The sequence below is a fragment of the Podarcis liolepis genome, assembly GCF_965112155.1.
Source record: "Podarcis liolepis genome assembly, chromosome: 16".
In the NCBI taxonomy this organism is placed as follows: Eukaryota; Metazoa; Chordata; class Lepidosauria; order Squamata; family Lacertidae; genus Podarcis; species Podarcis liolepis.
In genome coordinates this window covers 18645966-18665221 of record NC_139567.1, presented here as the reverse complement: position 1 = coordinate 18665221, position 19256 = coordinate 18645966, and the positions used below count along the sequence as shown (strand labels likewise).

The window sequence follows — 19256 nt, the reverse complement described above, 5'->3', positions numbered from 1 at the left end:
AACTTCCATGCACATGACATGTGATGCTAATTATTTCCCCCAAGAGTTAAATGATAACTAATCAGAGGCAGCTACAGGAGAGCTATGAGATTAAGTGAGGGTCAGATGCCTTGTCATATCAATATATAAGGTATATAAGAGGATGACCCGGCCTGCCCAGGCCTCACTCAATTTTGTTTATAACACTCTTCCATTCTCTTCTAGTTGTGAGGGTGTGGGATGGGGAGGAGCCTCACAAGTGGTGTAGCCTACGGCCTCTCATCATCTAAATCTGGCCCTGAATGTACCCCTCCCCCCCCCCGCCACCACCATTTTTATTGAAATGTGGCCACCCACAAACCTTGTCAAACCTTGGAAAGAGGGCAGCTTCCTTGGGGGGGGGGGGGAGCTAACTTAGCAATGCAAAGGTCGTCTCTCGCCCCAACCCCATGTAGTCCTTAATTTGCAGCTTTGCCTTTCAACACATGTAATGCACTCAGTCCACAAGCATTTCAAATGGGAGCCCGTGACATTTCAATGCCAAACCTTTAGAAATCTATTTCCTCACACTTTACAATCTAAACGTCTACCAGAATCAATAACCTCTGAATGGCAGGCAGCCCTTTGCCAGGCAATAATGTTGCAGTCTGAATTTTCTCTCTCCTTGTCAATTTCTCACTAAATAAACCTAATGGTCTCAGGACACAACACTGGCATCACAAATTAGGTTTTTGTTCAAGCGTTAGCTTCTGAGATGCTGCCAGGTGACTCCTTTAATGGCTGGCAAAGGTGAGACATTCTGGTGTGTGTGTGTGTGTGTGTGTGTGTGTGTGTGTGTGTGAACACACCTACTGTTGTTTTGTAAACAACAACAGACCCACTGTCATCTGGAATCCAGCCTGCATTGATAAACTTTAAAGGGGACAAATGTGTAAACTTTAAACTGTAAAGGTTTAATTTAATAACCTGGATATTGGATCAAGTCCCAGAAAATGTGTAAAAGAGCCTTGGAAACCATAAGGCTACTTTGGGACTCTATACAAAAGGATCCTAGCAACTGGCATCTATTAAAGAGCTCAGCAAAAATCAATAGAGGAGACTTCAGTGCCAACAATAATTTCATATTTCACAGAGCTGGGCAGCCAAGATTATAACCTTGGAATCTAACACTGCTTTTCCACTGGCACAATTTGTCATCGTTCTTTCTTTTCCTATTCTTTTTCTTTTGTTCTTCTGTACTTTCACATGTTCCCCTCCTCACACACACACACAACATAACAAAAGTAAAATACAATACAAACAAGGAGGGCATGTTGCGGGCATGAGAAAACATGTGAGTCAACCTCCCCTTCGGTACATATGGAGTGAGGTGCCATGAAAAGAGTTTAGGGTGGTTTTAAAAGCTTGGACTTTCCCTCTCAGAACACTTGAAAGGTCTGCTATTATCTCTATGTGGTAGCATTTATTGATAGCCAGCAGCAAGGTACAGTGGTACCTCGGTTTTCAAACAGCTTAGTTCATGGACAACTTGGAACCCGAATGCTGCAGAACCGGAAATAGGTGTTCCTGTTTTCGAACTTTTGGGGGGTACCTTCCAACCCTATGATTCCATGAGTTATTTTGCTGTGTGTTGCATTAATTTCATAGGCTGAAAGATGGGGGGTCTAAATTATATGTATAATTCATCTCACACACCAGAGCCGGCCAACCCATGAGGCAGGCTAAGGCAGCTGCCTCGTGCAGTGGAACCGCAAAGGTGGCACTCTCATGGGTGCCCTGCCCACCTTGCTGCCTCTGCTGCTTGCAAAGAGGCAGAAGTAGCAGTGGTGGCTAGATTCCAGTGAGATCCCACTGGAACCTGCCATGGCCACTTCACAGACGTAGCCATGCAACCCAGGGAAAGGAGCCTTTAGGGTGGTGCCGCAGCAGTAATGGGGTAGCAGCTTCCCATGTCGCCTTGACACAAACACAAGGCTGCAATCCTATTGTGGTGATCACACAGGGTCCCCGGACATTTCACCGTCTATTGATCCCTGTGCCACCACTTTATTTCTCGCTGCCACCACCCAGGCCCTACCTGGGACAATACTGAGTCCAGTCAGGGTTAAATTGAAACATAAACTTTTGCTTATTTATTGCAGTTTAACAAGCGTGTGGTTTCATAAAGAGTATCAGTCAATTACATTCATGGGGTGCCTATCCAGACCTATAACTTTCACTACCTGCTCTCACTCACTAAACTACCTCTCAGATGTTTACTTGTCTGCCTAGCCCCTAACTGTTCCGGACTCAGCCTATTTCGTTACACTAACTCAACCTACCCACAACTCTATCCCAATTCACTCCCACTCCAAGCAACCGCCCAACTCCCAACAAACTTCTGCCCAAACTCCTCCCAGAGCTGGTTTTATAGTCCCTCTGACTCCACCCTCCTGGGTCCTGACTGGGCAACCTGTTTAACTATTTCACCTCCAGCACTCTCTCATATGTTAACGTCTCAGCGGTCTCCACCATTCCTCCATCTTGAACTTTATCAATTCAAAGAATCCCCAGTTGGTCATTAGGCAAATCATGTTGGCTGTCATTGCTTGATTGCGTTTGCATACAGAATGACTTACTATGCACCTGTGCTTTTTCCAGTCATATGTTTACATGTGCGTTTTAATTTCTGTCCAGAAGGGTGCTGATTAGTTTATGGATACAGTAGCATTTAATTGGCCCTTGCTAATAACATGGACCTGCTGCTTCCCTGAAAGGAATGTTTGGTCATCACAGCTTGGAGGAGTCACAGAAAGGAGGAAAAATAAACCACAGGCAGGTCTTCTTCTTTTCTGTTTCCATTTTAAAATAAGAATAAACTGCAAAGTGTGTTTGAATATTAATAAACACACCCTCTCCCCACACCTATCTTACATTCCTGACATCTGAACAGTTCAGCTGAATTAAACACACAAAAAGAAAGTTAATAATGCAGTAGTTTAGGTGGGGAAATAATAAGTCTGATGTCTAATTGCAAATGAGGAAAGACTGAATTAATTATTGCTATTAACATTCAAATTATTCGGCAGTTTAAAAATGTGGGCTAACATGTGGAGAGTGAGGTACATGACACGACTGAACTTGAAAATAAGAAGGATAAATAAGCAAAAGCTCTCCAGCTCGCCGCCACCTTCCTCACCTTTTATGCAATTCAGCCTGAGCCGAAAAGAAACACTCAACATTTTTTGTGCATGGGGAATAGATTTTCATCTGTGCAGGGAATAATTAAGTCTGGAACATGTTATCAAATTACTGTGTTACTCTTGCTACATCTCCCAAACAAGCAAAATATTGTCGTTTTTGCCCCCAGAGACTTTATGGGCTTCCAATGGAGCTGAATGTTGGAAGATTAAGGGCAGATTAAAGAAAAGACTTAATCACAAAGTGCCAAGTTAAATTATGGAAGGCACTCTCACAAGAGGTAGTGATGGCCTCTAACTTGGATGACTCTAAAAGAGGAATGGAAAAATGCATGGCACATTAGGCTATCAATGACTGCTAGCAATGGTGTGTCCATGTTCTACCTCTACTATTGGTGGGAACTATAAGTGCATAGGGTGCTGTTGTGCTCAGGTCCTGCTTTGGGGCATCCCATAATAGGCATCTGGTTGGCCACTATGAGGACAAGATGCTGGACAAGATGAGCCATTGGCTTGATCCAGGAGGGCTCTTATGTGTGATTGCTTAATCAGCACTAGTGGTATTGCATGAACGCGGGTGGCGCTGTGGTCTAAACCACTGAACTTCTTGGGCTTGCCAATCAGAAGGTTGGTGGTTCCGAATCTCCATGACAGGGTGAGCTCCTGTTGCTCTGTCCCAGCTCCTGCCAACCTAGCAGTTCAAAAGCACACCTGTGCTGTGGTGGGAAGGTAAATGGTCTTTCAGTGTGCTCTACTGCATTTCCGTGTGCTCTGTTTTCCATCACGGTGTTCTGTTGCGCCCGAAGCGGTTTAGTCATGCTGGCAACATGACCCAGAAAGCTGTCTGTGAACAAACGCTGGCTCCCTCAGCCTGAAAGCGAGATGAGCATCGCAACCCCACAGTTGCCTTTGACTGGACGTAACCGTCCAGGGGTTCTTTACCTGTTTATTCCATCCATAAGCAGTGTGTGAGAGAGAAAGAGGTGGGGGTGGGTGGGAGAGAGAGAGAGAGAGAGAGAGAGAGAGAGAGAGAGAGAGAGAGAAATAATGGTCACTTCTCCGCACTGTGCATGCATGCACATGCAAAAGAGGAAGAAGGGAACAGCTTGGCAAAGGAGAAAGGAAAAACTGCAGTTTTGCATGCAGCCTACAAGAAGCAGGATTGAGGGTCTATGGAGAGCAGGTTCCATCCTATTGCTTTGGGAACTGTTACTTCTCCAGACTGTAAATAAAGAAGTATTACGAACATGCCATGGAACTCCAATTCTTGCTCCTCACAAAGAAGATGATCAATGAAACAGTCTCCCATTTAGCAAACTGGCAAGTCTCCCATTTAGGAAACCAAGCATTATGTTCTGTTTTCCAAACCACCACACTCCTGGGTCATTGGCACTTGTTGTGTGAATTGGTGTCAACAATGTGCAGGGCTCTCCATATTGTCAACTAAGGAGTGTCTGATTGCACCTTCACAGGGTGTAACAGGGCAGGAGCCATCTTTAGGCCATTCATATATCTCTCACACAAACAAACTCCCTGGCTACAATGCTTTTTATGGGTACTGTTTTGCAGATTAACCATGTAAAGCGAGAGTCTGCAAAAATCTATTTTGACCATAGACTGTGTTGCGTGTTCTGCATATTTCTGCACTGGAATAAAACACAGAGATGAGCTCCTAAGACCTCCCATCCCCAACCTTGAGATGCTAAGCCGGTTTGGGCTTTATCAAACTTGTCATTTTCTGTTGCTCCTAAGCTGTTTAATCCATGCGCTCGATGCAAAAGCTCCCGCTAGGAGGAAGAAATGTTTCTGGCAGTGGAACCCAGCCTGTCAGCTTCCACTACAGCCTGTCTTCTGCATTATGCTGTGAAATAGGAAATTATCCTTAATACGGTAGGGAAATCAAACGACTTAGGATGCCTATCAAAGCGTCTAATAGAGAAGAACATCTGCTTTGCTGGCTCCTTTTCTTCTTTTCATGTTTCAAACTCTTTTACATTTAAGGGATGACAAAGACAAGAAGCTCCGCTTCCCAGGAAACAATGAGGTGCGTCCCATAGGCGATCGCACCAACTGTCGGGGGACCACAACCAAGATAACAGGAAACGGTGATGGAAAACTGATTTAGTGAATACGTCATTTCACCTTATCTGTTCCCTCTGCCTTACTCTTCTCAGGGACAAGCAGATAGGAAAGTTTCTACGGGACAGCCTGAAAGCAGAAGCCATGCCCCATTCCGGAAATCACTTGCTTTCTTGTATGCGCAATCTCCTCTTGAAGATTGAGCCGTGCCCCCAAAAGTGTATAAATCATTTCATTAAAAATCTCATAGTCTTTATTGCTTTGCTAAGGGCCATCACCGAGTTTTGCAATAGAAGAAGAAAAGATAGTAAACCCCCAAATGGAAGACATTTCATTAACTGATTCAAACATGGAGAGAGGGGGGCAAATCTGCTCTCTCACTTGTACCATTAACTACTCGTGAGTCAGGTTGAAGGAAGAATCCAGAAAGTTTATTTACTGCAATGCAGTCGTACCTCGTGTTGCATCCGCTTCATGTTGCGTCTTTTCGAGTTACGTCCCGTGGTAACCCGGAAGTACCGGAATGGGTTACTTCTGGGTTTCGCGGCTTGCACATGCACAGAAGTGCCAAATCACATCGTGCGCCTGCGCAGACACAGCACTTCGAGTTGAGGGCATTTCACGTTATGGACGGGCCTCCAGAACAGATCCTGTCCATAACACAAGGTACCACTGTAAAGTGTTTCAGCGGGATCGCTCCACAAAGGCTGGAACTCCTCCCAAACACCCGGGGTGTGTGTGTTACTTATAGGTTTCTTACACAAAGCGTTGCAATTTCCTCCAATCATACGCATTCTCATTACCTTATTCAAAGAAGCATACAAGCTGTCGTTAGCCAGAACCTATTTTGTTACATTTCATTTTAGTGTGCCTGCACTTCTAGAATAAGCATATTCGTTGACATAACTTTAATTCACTGTGCCTGCATGGCCTTCACATAAATACATTTTGTTGCAGAAGCTATTGTGCTTTGCATTGTGTGTGTGTGAACCTGCGTGTATAGCTACAGTACTTGTGTTCTTGTGATAAGAGTTTTAGCTTCTCTTGGGGGCGGGGGGGGGGGCTACTTGTAAAGGAAAGACTTTCTCAGCAGTTTCTTAAAGCGATAGGCTATAAGTTCCCTTTACCAGTCACACTCAGGAGTCCATATTACCACATTTTTTGGACCCTTGAGGCCCCTCCCACACCATCACCAAGTCTTGCAATAGAAGAAGAAAAGATAGTAAGGCCCCAAATGGAAGACATTTCATCAACTGATTCAAACGTGGAGGGGGGGGGGCACACAGGGTAGAGTCCTCCAAGTGGTGCAGTCCTCTCCTAAATAAATAAATAGTGCCACTGCTCCAGAAAGGGCTGTGCAGAATATATATTTTGATAGCAGGAATAGGGTATGGCTGGCCCTACAACTGTAGTGGAATCACAGCTCCCAGCATCCTTGACCATTAGCCACATTGGATAGGGCTGATGGGAGCTGGGGTCCAAGGACACCCCTGGAGGGCCAGTGACACACTTTGGGCTCTCAGATTTCAGCAGCACCCTGTGAGACAGTTAAAATTTGGCATGCCTCCCACCTCTCTAGCTCTGTTCTCCAACGTAGTTATGGCGCCCCCTGCAGCATGGCACCCAGTGCGGCCGAACTGATCACGCTCTACCCTAGAACCCCATCTGCAGGGGGCTGTATGTCCCCAATCCCTAATAGATAGGCTGGACGCACCTGCGAAATAATGAAGCATCCTCTGCCCCGCTCCCTGGAGAAGCGTTGTTAGCTTTAAAAGCAAATATTAATTTGCAGGATGAAAGCATCCAAAATCTAAGTAGAGGGCTGTAGAACTCTGTGATGCCGTACATCTGAGACAGTTAAGTCCGTTGGTACGGTTATGGCAGTTATTAGAGGTCTTAACAGTTAGAGCAGCAGGGATGTTCTGTTGTGCTGCTGTCTGCCTCACAGTAAGTCTGTACCCGGATTTATCGTAGAGACAAATCTGTGTAAGATGTATTAATGGCATAAGTAACACCTACCTGCATTGCCTATTTAATCTGCAGCAGTTTAGACCACAGCGCCACCCACATCCCTCTTGGGCTTGCCAATCAGAAGGTCAGCGGTTTGAATCCCTACAATGGGGTGAGCTCTCATCACTCTGTCCCAGCTCCTGCCAACCAGAGTTTTGAAAGCACACCAGTTGCAAGTAGATAAATAGGTACGGCTGCGGCGGGAAGGTAAATGACATTTCTGTGCGCTCTGGTTTCTGTCACGGTGTTCCGAAGCAGTTTAGTCATGCTGGCCACATGACCCGGAAAGCTGTCTGTAGACAAACGCCAGCTGCCTCAGCCTAAAAGCGAGATGAGCGCCGCAACCCCATAGTCACCTTTGACTGGTCTTAACCGTACAGGGGTCCTTTAACTTTTTTACCTTAATCTGCAAGTGCAAGTACACTAAGTAAAAGTTATCCATTATTTGAACTTTAAAAGAGAGAGCCTTGCGTAGTTTTTATAGGAGGAAAGGGGAACTAATGGAGTTTGGCAGTTGCTGGTGCAACAACTCATCTGGCTGATTTCTTAGTTCTTTGAGATGCCACAAAGATTACCCTGATGGATGGACTTCTCTTGCAGCCTGATTCTTAATTTTTGCTGGCTCCCTTTAGCAAGACCAAGGTCCCACTGTTACCCTGAGCCAATCCTGCTGCCTTTGATCCTGTCCACAGGATCACAATCCACTGCCCATAGCACAGCTTCTTTGCAAAGTGTCAAGAGAGCAGGAGACACAGAGTTAGTGGGACAAGGAAAGACAGGAGGCTGCTTTGCAATCACATTCTCTCCCTGTCTCCCTTAAGCATTTTTCACACACTAAATGACTCAGAACCAAAACGTTGATTAATCAAGTCCTGAGCCCAACCACCCATGTCTGTACTAATAAGCTGCAATGCAAATTCTCACCCAGGCTCAACACCCAAATACGATTCTGTCTGTGTTTTGTCACACTGACACAACTGGGCTTGTTTTACGTTACTGATGTTCTGTTTTTTCTTCCCTGGTAAGCAATGTGAAGAAAGCAAGAGAGCGGAGTGATGGGAATAGCAAGTGGGGGGTTGGAGGCAGCAGAGAGAAGAAAACAAGGGCGCAGACTGCTGAAGTTAGTGGCAAAGTCACATTCCTACCTTACTGCAAATTGGGTAGTGTCAATTTCATGCCAGCTAAAAGGAGAACGGTTTTGCATTACCTTTCTCAGCCCTCCGAGACGGGATTTGTGAAAGCGTCAGCATCTCACAGTTCGAAGTATTGTAAGTTTAGGAGATTTGAATATATATAGAAGGCATGGAGTCCCATTGCTAAATCAGCTCACCCAACCCCAGCTTGGAATTGATGGCACTTCCAAAATACCTTCTGCCAATGAAATGGGATGAAATGTTTTGTTCCTGATGCTGCTTATTGAATTACCTCTTTCCGCTGCACCCAAGATAACCAATCTGCATATGCATGCTTTCTTTGATGTCACCTGGGAATTCATTGTGCAAACACTTTTAAGATTAATGATTCAAAGCATGGGGGAGAGAGAAAACAAAGATAACTCTCCCTTACTGGGGAAAAGATTTGGTTCTTCCAGAAATTAGCACATGAACAAAAATAGCTTTCTTTCTTTCTTTCTTTCTTTCTTTCTTTCTTTCTTTCTTTCTTTCTTTCTTTCTTTCTTTCTTCCTTCCTTCCTTCCTTCCTTCCTTCCTTCCTTCCTTCCTTCCTTCCTTCCTTCCTTTCTTTCTTTCTTTTGAAGGGGCTGCACTCTATCAAAAGTAGGGATGGGGAAAATATTCATTCTGTTCCCATTTTACTGCAAAACATACACACACATACACACCAATACGCAAACCAAAATTCAGGCATCTTTTGAAATTAAAATAAACAGATGAACAGAATGTTAGATTGAGAAAATAAGAAACTAAGAGAAATTAAAATTGACAGGTTCATCCATCCTTAGGTAACAAAGACAGTCAAGAATCCCACTGCCAAGCTTTGGCTAGTACACAAACTGCGCCCGTTTCTGGAAAAGATGGGCCTTCAAAGCTCAGTGCCTGAATGCTCTTTTTCTTGCTCTGTAGCTTTCCCTGCACAAATCTGCTATTTAAAACTGAAGCGCAACAAATGACAATTTGGATTTTCCATGGATTGTCATTTGCTCCAATTCAGCTTTAAAGAGTGGGTTTTCATGGGGAAAGCTCCAGAGGAAAAGGACCTTCTGACACAGGTCTTTAAAGTGCAAACTGTCCCTGGAAAGGTAAGTGTGGATGAGCCCCTTGTCACTGTCAAACACAAAGAGCAAAAAGCCATTCCTTTGGAAAATCCTTCTCCATGACCAAGTCAACTTCACTGACTCCAGGTCTACGTCCATCTCCCTGGTCACATTCAGGGGGAGGACATTCCAGACCAGTGGAACAGGAAGTTATACTGACTGAAGTAGCATCCTCCTGCTTGTGCCCACTCTAGGGAAACAAGGAATGTTGTATGTGACTGCTCCAGTGGATTATATCCCACACCTTAAAGTCCTAAATGACTTAAGACCAAGATCGTTAAAGGGTTATATCCCTGTGTATGATTCTGCCTGTCTCCTGTGGTCAGTGGAAGATTCCCTCTTGTTTGTCCCAGTCTGAAGTACAGTTAGTAGGAATACGGAAAATGGCTTGTTCTGCAATAGCACCTAGGACATCAAATCCCTGTGCTCCAAGAGATCTGCTTAATCCAGAAGTTGGTAACTTGCTTCCCACCAAATGATGTCAGATGATTTCCATCATACTTGACTATCAACCATGCTGGTTGGGGCTAATGGGAGCCAAAATTCAACAGCCTCCAGAGGGCCACCAATTCTCTCCATCCCTGGCTTAACCCCCTTTTTGTTGGTCTCAAAGACCATTTTCTTTTGGCAGCCACTTGGCCTGACTGTAACTTGGCATTTTCTTCATTCTTTCTCACTCCCCATGGTTTTGTTGATTGCCACTGTTCTGATGGTTAATAGGTGTTGGAAGCTGTTTCAAGGACCTTTCCCTTCCTTCCTCCCACCATCCCATGTGTGGACAAACATGTAATTTGCCCTATGGTCAACAGAATCCTTTGGCAAGGTTTCGAAATCCCAAAATCTGTTTTCAAGAGGTCATCTTTCAATGACAGAACCCAAGGGAAGGTATCAATTGTAGGGTGTCAGGAAAATGAATAGCTAATTCAGAGATAGCCAACATGCTAAATATTGTTGGGACTATAGATCCCATTGTCTCTGACCATTGGCTATGCTGGGAGGAGTTCAATATCTGAAGGATGCTCTGTTGGCTACCTGTGATCTAATGGGAAGCTGGCATTTTCAGGAAAAATGACATTTTGTCAATTATGTTTATTGATTTCCCATTTACTTTTAACAGATTGTCACCAAATTCATACAAATTTAAAAGCTGACATTTTGAATGTGATTTGTTTGACAGTAGAACTAAGAATAAGTTCAGGAGAAAATAGAAATGAAGCAGTACTGCTGAAAGATAGAGTTTGATTTGAACCAAAGCTTTCTTTGGGCTTAGTCCCAGAATCACATTTCAGGCTTAGCTCTTGGGCATGTGAACAAATAAGGGAAGAGTCCTTCTGAGGATGTGCAGAAGCCCTTTGACCATGTTCCTGAGTTCTCTTGGGCAGCCCTTGAACATCTGCAGTTATAAACAAGGCCAGAAGTCCTCCAGATGTTGCTGGACTCCAGCTCCCATCAACCCCTTCCGACAGCATGGCTAATGGTCAGGGATTTTGGGAGCTGGAATCCAAAACCATTTAGAGGGCTGCAGGTTCCCCAACCTTGATTTAAAGGCAGGCTTGAGACTCGGCGCGTCTCCCTTAAGAAATTTAGCACTGCCACAGACTGTTCTTGTTTAAGTCTTGATGTCTTGATCTGTGCAAAAAAAGGAAGAAGAAAAGAACACCTGGGAAGGTCATTCGGCAATTCTAGCCCCATGAAAAGCTGTCTGTTGAAAGCTGCCAACAACAGCTCATTTGCCCGGCCTGCAACTGAGCTGACATTTCCAGACCAGGTATTAAAATCTGACTTAACAAAAGCACAGATTGTTGGGTAATATTTCTCCCTTTTGGCAAAAGGCTGAGCACTGAAGCAACGCTAGTTTGGCCACAGGTGGGGGATATCACTGATGAATGCTCCACTGTGTTCAAACAGCAACAGCAACCATACAGCCTACAAGTGGAGAACCTCCACATCAGGGAGAAAGGGTCTAATCCAGGGGTCAGCAACCTTTTTCAGCCGTGGGCCGGTCCACCGTCTCTCAGACCTTGTGGGGGGCTGGACTATATGGGGGGGGATGAACGAATTCCTATGCCCCACAAATAACCCAGAGATGCATTTTAAATAAAAGGACACATTCTTCTCATGTAAAAACACGCTGAATCCCGGACCGTCCATGGGCCAGATTGAGAAGGCGATTGAGCCACATCCGGCCCCTGGGCCTTAGGTTGCCTACCCCTGGTCTAATCCAACCTTATTGCTGTTCCTCTAGTTTTATTCTTTCAGGGAAGCATTCAGAAAATCCCCCCCCCCCATTCGCACACTTATGTGGATCAGTAAATCAAAGCTGTTGCTAGTAGTTTTGGCAGCTAAAAGCATTACGGTGATTAGTAATAGGAGTGCTATAATGGGCAGGCAGAGACTCCTGACCCCACAGATAGTAAGGGCAAGTTTCTACATGCACAGAGCTGGGGGTAATGCACGGGGGGTCACTTTGTGTACATAAGAGCTGTCAGATTCTGCCCTATGCATATAGCCATAGACTGACGAAGGAGCACTATAAACAGAGACTGTTCTCATTTATGTATACAGGTAAGAATCATCCGCAGGAAACAAGGCAAGGGAGATTTCATCAGCTGGGGCCAAGCTGGATTCTATTTCATTATGTCTATCAGTGTGTTGCCAATGGTTCACTAGTGCTAATAAACCATACTGAGGTCTAGTAGCTTTTACAGTCTTTCTTACGTGGCTGAATTACAAAGCCAATTCTGTCCAGCTTCTCATTTTCTATCCGGTTAAATTTTTGCTGCTTGTTGATTGTCTCTTTGCCATTTCTCATATTGCCCAACGGATCTCAAACTGTGTGGTGTTTTTTGGGGTGGGTGGGTGGAGTTATTGCATAAGCCAGAGGCATGCTGATAGAAAGGAAGGCTTCATTAAACTCATAATAGTATGTCATTACTTCTGAGAAGTGATCGCTGTGGATTTGCTCAATAAACAATGCAGCATTAATTGCTTTAGGAACGAATTTGTATCAGCTGGCTGAGAGATCTTATCACACTGTGATGGGCAAGCCTCTTTTGAAAAAATGCATTGAAGAGCTTAAGGCCGCTCTGAGCCACAAAGCTCCCATCAAAGACAGTTCTTTAAACACCCACACTTATCAAACTTTGCAGCTCTCAGATAAGTTATTTTCCAGATAAAGTTATAACTATTGAAGAAGGGCCTGTGAAATATCGTCTCAGCTTCCAACATCCTTCATGCTCTTCTTCTTCTTTGGTGATCTCTCGTAGCCGAGTAAGATTGTCTTCCATGAACACAGTTTTAACAGTGAGTCCATAAGTGACTGTGGAGGCCAATTCTGGATCCACACGTTCTTCCACTGTGGGGACATAGGCAAGAGTTGATCATGGTAAGGGTTTGCCAAGTGTGCCTTCCTCTTAGCACATTTCTCCCTTTGCTCCTGAGTTCAAGCATCTTCAAAGCCCATGACACCTTTGGTAAAGGCTGTTCTCCAGGCTTGCAAGCCATTGTTTCCCAGTTGTCAGTGCTTTTACTACATTTTTTTAGATTTAGATTGAGAGAGTCTTTAAACGTCTTTTGTTGACCACAAGCATTACACTTTCCATTTTTATTTTCGGAATAGAGAAGTTGCTTTGGAAGATGATAATCAGGCATCCGCACAACATGACCAGTCCAATGAAGTTGATGTTGAAGAATTATTGCTTTAACACTGGTGATCTTGGCTTCTTCCAGCACACTGGCATTAGTTCTCCTGTCTTCCCAAGTGATGTGTAAATGTTTTTGGAGACACCGTTGATGGAATCTTTAGAGGAGTTGGAGATAGTGGCGTCACAACAGGGGTGGGAGGGTGGTGCGCCCTGGGTACCATGTCTGGGGTGTGACAAGAAGGCACCCCGCAGGGGCTCACAGTGTCAAGAGCAGCCATCGCGCTTCCGCAGCCGCATGTGGAGGGTCCTCTGTTAGTGGCTGCAGCCATGAGCAGAAGATCCCAGTGCCAGTGGCAAACCACTATGTACAATGCATGTGCTGTACATAATGACGCTACACATGCGCTGTACATAGCGGTTTGCCGCCATAGCCGCTCGAGCACCATACGGACGGTGGTGGGATCCCTCCATTGCCGCTACTGCCACATGTAGAGGATCCTCCGTTCACAGCTGTAGCAGTGATGGAGGGATCCCGGCACTGTCCGTATGGCGCTGGAGTGGCGCTGCTGGCAAACCGCTATGTACAGCGCATGTGCAGCATTGCTATGTATGGCGCATGCATCGTACGTAGCAATGCCCCGCCCCGGGTGTCACAATGCCTTCATTCGCCCCTGGTTGGAGATGACATTTATAAGTGGTCCACGTTTCACAAGTATAAAATGAGGTTGGTAGTACAATAGCTTTGTAAACAAGCATTTTGGTTTCCCCGTGAATGTCCTGGTCCTCAAACACTCTGCGCTTCAATAGGGAGAAAGCTGCACTCACAGAGCTCAGGCCCAGGCAGATGCTAGTCTAAACCTGAAGGGTATTTGTATGAGTTGGGGAGACCCTTATAACCCCTGGATTCAGCAACTGTGAAAATATAAGCCAGGCTAGCTTTTTGGTGAGGTGATTGCCTGGGCGATGGGCCATTAAGTGGAACAAAGGAAGTGGGTCTGTGTGAGATGACAAATGGATGGGGCCCTCTCCCCCAACTTGTGCATAGTTAGAAGGATGAAGTCAGTGTTGAGGGCATAGAGTTGGAGTGATGTGAGCTAAAAGCAAAGCAGCAAGCTGGAGAGAAGAAGATAATCCTTGCTGCAGATTTATAGTGTTATCCCACCACCACCACTCAGAGAGAATCCCTGAATTCTTTGTTGATTTAAATGTGTTGTCTTGCTCCCATCTTCACTGAGGGAATTTGTCACAGCAGGGACAAGAAGAAAAACTCTTTATCTACCCGCTACAAATCAGTCAATGATGCAAAGCTAGGTTTGTTTTTGTTTCTTTAAGAATTCTTACTTGCTTTCATGTCTTTTGAGTTCTTTCACTTTCTTCTCCTTTTATATTTCCTTTGCTTGTTCTTTTTGGATATGTGTATTTGTTTAGATTTGAGCATCTATGATTTGGTATAATAACCTTATTGTGAATCTTATGTAAATATTTTTATTTATTCTTTATAAATAAAATAAATTGGCAAACAGGTACTTCTAGAGCTAAGCCAACACAACACTCTTCACTAGGAAGTAAGTGGCCATAGTTAACAGCAGCAAGAACATCTTACACACTGCTGGGTGGAGCTGTTCCCCCAACAAACAACCTGATCAAAAGTGCAAAACTAAGGTTTGGTCTCCCCTAGCCATAGCTGTCAACTTTTCCCTTTTTTGTGAGGAATCCTATTCAGAATAAGGGAATTCCCCTTAAAAAAAAGGGAAAAGTTGACAGCCATGCCCCTAGCACAGCAATCATCACTGCCAACCTTAGGGGGAAAGACTGGAGAGTATAGCATTAATTCAAAACACGATCATGTAAGCTATGGTTTGCGAGCGCTCCCTCCAAGAGCTGGTGTAGCTGCTAGGAAAATGTTAAATAAAACATTTAACTCCTGGTGATGTATGGAGGGCAGCCCCACACCTCGTGTCAGGTACACCTGCACTATCATTACCAGCTTCTCTTGAGCCCAGCCCTGCTCTTTTTCTTCCTCTGCACTCCCTTCCATCACCAATATCTGGAGATGGAAGTTAATTGGGAGAGGCAAAGCAGGAGCAGAGGTAGGCAGAATTTTCCAGAGAGAGAGTGTGCTATGTTTTGCAGCTGGTTCCTGCTGGGCTGAAGCTTGCAAGCTTTGTGCATGGTCTCCTTATTTTTATAGATTCAAGCTCTCTACCTGCTACCTGGAGGGGGCTAGGCATATCTTCAAATCAGCCCTGGAAGTCCAGCAGCCCTTTCTGTATTACTGCAGAAGCAGTCAGGGTCCCAGGTACAAATCTGAGGCCTTATCTACACTATATATTTAAAGCATTAACAAACCACTTTAAAGAGTCATGGTTTCCACCCAAAAAATCCTGGGAATTATAGTTTGTTAAGGATGCTCAGAGTTGTGAGGAGACCCCTGCTCCTCTGACTTGGCCTGTTTTCGTTTTAGAGAAGCAGAAAGGAAATCAATTTTGTGGACAAGAAATACCATCCTTTTTGACAAATGCCTTATAATTTAGATACTTCTGTTTCATCCCCTGGCCTTTGAACCTCAGTCCTCCTTGCATGGGGGGGGGGGGGAGCAGGCTATTTTTCTGGTTTTCTTGAAGACATAATTGCTTCCTCTGTGACACAAAATCAGTACTTATCGAGTTGTCCTCAAAAGGCCAAGTATTAAATATTGGTTTAATAGCTGTGATAATGTTTTCATGGGAAACCTATCCTTAAAAAGCCACTTCTTTCCTTCCCCTCAACAACTGCAAAAACCAGGGGCCAAAAAAGTTCCCAAAATACACCTGACGTTTAGGCCTTCAGACAGCAAACATCGATTTCTGATTGGACTCAGCAGAGGGCCATGCGACAGAAGTGACAGAAAGGCTTCCAAAAATTCCATGTCAGAGCTAATCCATCAGAGCTGGTGCGTTGTTAAGAGGTTATTGTCTGCTTGGATCGATTGAGCCATTTTGCAAATGAAACTTTAATATTGATAGTAACTATAATTTTAATACTGGCCCAGCATGACACTATTGATTGGGAGGCTGGGAGGAAAGAGTTTTTGGTTTTGCTGCAAAGTAAATCCTGCTACAAGAAATATCAACAACCTCAGATATGCAGATGACACAACCTTGATGGCAGAAAGTGAAGAGGAATTAAAGAACCTTTTATTGAGGGTGAAAGAGGAGAGCGCAAAATATGGTCTGAAGCTCAACATCAAAAAAACGAAGATCATGGCCACTGGTCCCATCACCTCCTGGCAAATAGAAGGGGAAGAAATGGAGGCAGTGAGAGATTTTACTTTCTTGGGCTCCATGATCACTGCAGATGGTGACAGCAGCCACGAAATTAAAAGACGCCTGCTTCTTGGGAGAAAAGCAATGACAAACCTAGACAGCGTCTTAAAAAGCAGAGACATCACCTTGCCAACAAAGGTCTGTATAGTTAAAGCTATGGTTTTCCCAGTAGTGATGTATGGAAGTGAAAGTTGGACCATAAAGAAGGCTGATCGCCAAAGAATTGATGCTTTTGAATTATGGTGCTGGAGGAGACTCTTGAGAGTCCCATGGACTGCAAGAAGATCAAACCTATCCATTCTTCAGGAAATCAGCCCTGAGTGCTCACTGGAAGGACAGATCCTGAAGCTGAGGCTCCAATACTTTGGCCACCTCATGAGAAGAGAAGACTCCCTGGAAAAGACCCTAATGTTGGGAAAGATGGAAGGCACAAGGAGAAGGGGATGACAGAGGATGAGATGGTTGGATGGTGTTCTCAAAGCTACCAGCATGAGTTTGACCAAACTGCGGGAAGCGGTGGAAGACAGTGCCTGGCGTGCTCTGGTCCATTGGGTCACGAAGTGTCAGACACGACTAAACAACTAAACAACAACAACAAAATCCTGCTACTATCTCTGATGCCTTCCTCTTGGACAGGTAAATTACCTTCATCCCTGCAAAATGGGAAGAAGGCTGCAGTGATTTCCATCGTCCGATCTTCCACATGCCTTGATTCACCTGGTTGAGTTTTCTGTAGCAGTTTATTGCAGTGTCCAGTCTAGATTAATTATTAGCTATATATCTCTCATGAGCTCCTTTTAAATGCTCCTTGTTTACAGAGGACATTTTGGATGAAGTGGATTCCAGTCCATGAAAGTTTATGTAACAATAAATTTGTTAGTCTTTATGGTGCCACAAGACTCTCTGGGCCCCTGCGGACTGGCGTTTTATCGCAGGTGTTTTCTGCAAAATATTCTTGGCTCAATAATAGTGCATTGGTGGTGTATTTATTCTGCTTTAGTTTGTTTTGTGATGCTTCCCCAGTGCTACCACATTATTAATGTCCAAAAGTCCTATAGCACAACAAAAATGTAACCAGAACATTTGTTGTATAGTTAAAAGATTTCCGTAGGACGTTATGGGGCATGCACTGATTGGAAACAAAACAGTGCAACCACCCAATAAAATGGATGTCTGGAGAGGCTCTCAGTTGATTTTGCTACAACAGACTAAGGCCACATTTCCACCATATGGTCACAGCACTATCATGCCCCCCCCAAAAAAATCCGGGGGCTGTAGGTTGTTAAGGATGCTGAACGTTATTAAGAGACCTTCCATTCTCCCCACAGAGCTATGATTTCCAGAGTTCCCTGTGAATAGGGAATGATGATAATAATAATAATAATAATAATAATAATAATAATAATAATAATAATAATTTTTATTATTTATACCCCGTCCATCTGGCTGGGTTTCCCCAGCCACTCTGGACAGCTCCCAACAGAAAATTAAAAGCATAATAAAATGTCAAACTTCCCTAAACAGGGCTGCCCTCAGATGTCTTCTATAAGTCAGATAGTTGTTTACAGTGGTACCTCGGGTTAAGTACTTAATTCGTTCCGGAGGTCCATTCTTAACCTGAAACTGTTCTTAACCTGAAGCACCACTTTAGCTAATGGGGCCTCCTGCTGCCGCTGCGCCACCAGAGCACAATTTCTGTTCTCAACCTGAAGCAAAGTTCTTAACCTGAGGTACTATTTCTGGGTTAGCAGAGTCTGTAACCTGAAGCGTATGTAACCCAAGGTACCACTGTATTTCCTTGACATATGATGGGAGGGCATTCCACAGGGTGGGTGCCACTACCGAGAAGGCACTCTGCCTGGTTCCCTGTAACCTAACTTCTCGCAGTGAGGGAACCACCAGAAGGCCCTCGGTGCTGGACCTCAGTGTCAGGGCTGAAAGATGGGGGTGGAGACGCTTCTTCGGGTACACTGGGCTGAGGCTTTTTAGTGCTTTAAAGATCAGCACCAATACTTTGAATTGTGCTCAGAAACGTACTTTGAGCCAATGTAGGTCTTTCAGGACCAGCATTATATGGTCTTGGTGGCCACTTCCAGTTACCAGTCTAGCTGCTGCATTCTGGATTAGTTGTTCTACTACTCTGAGAATTGTAGCTCTATGAGGGGAAATAGGGGTCCCCTAACAACTTTCAGCGGTATGCGGGTGGCGCTGTGGGTAAAACCACAGTGCCTAGGACTTGCCGATTGTATGGTCGGCGGTTCAAATCCCCGCGGCGGGGTGAGCTCCCGTCTTTTGGTCCCACCTAGCAGTTCGAAAGCACCCTTAAAGTGCAAGTAGATAAATAGGTACCGCTTTATAGCGGGAAGGTAAACGGCGTTCCGTGTGCTGCACTGGTGCAGGCTCGCCAGAGCAGCGATATCACACTGGCCATGTGACCCGGAAGTGTCTGCGGATGGCATCGGCTCCCGGCCTCTAGAGTGAGATGAGCGCACAACCCTAGAGTCTGTCAAGACTGGTCCGTATGGGCAGGGGTACCTTTACCTTTACCTAACAACTTTCAGCACCCTTAGCAAACCACAGTTCCCAGGATTCTTTGTGGAAACAGTTTAAAGTGGTTTCACAGTGCTTTAAATGTGTACTGTGAATGTGGCATAATACAGCTACAGAGCACAAAGAATAACCTCTGAAAATGGCTAGTTTTGTCTCTTAGGGATGCCTTGTTAAACACTTATTAGTTCAAGTTGCTAGAGTTGCCACCTCAACTGACCCTTGTGAAGAACACCTGCAA

The 19256-nt window shown here is 44.7% G+C and overlaps 1 protein-coding gene across 1 annotated transcript in view; it reads right to left on the bottom strand.

Moving 5' to 3' along the window:
* LOC310695984 (G protein-activated inward rectifier potassium channel 4-like) overlaps positions 1-19256 on the bottom strand; it is a 165095-nt gene that overhangs the window by 17151 nt on the left and 128688 nt on the right. The window lies entirely within an intron of this gene.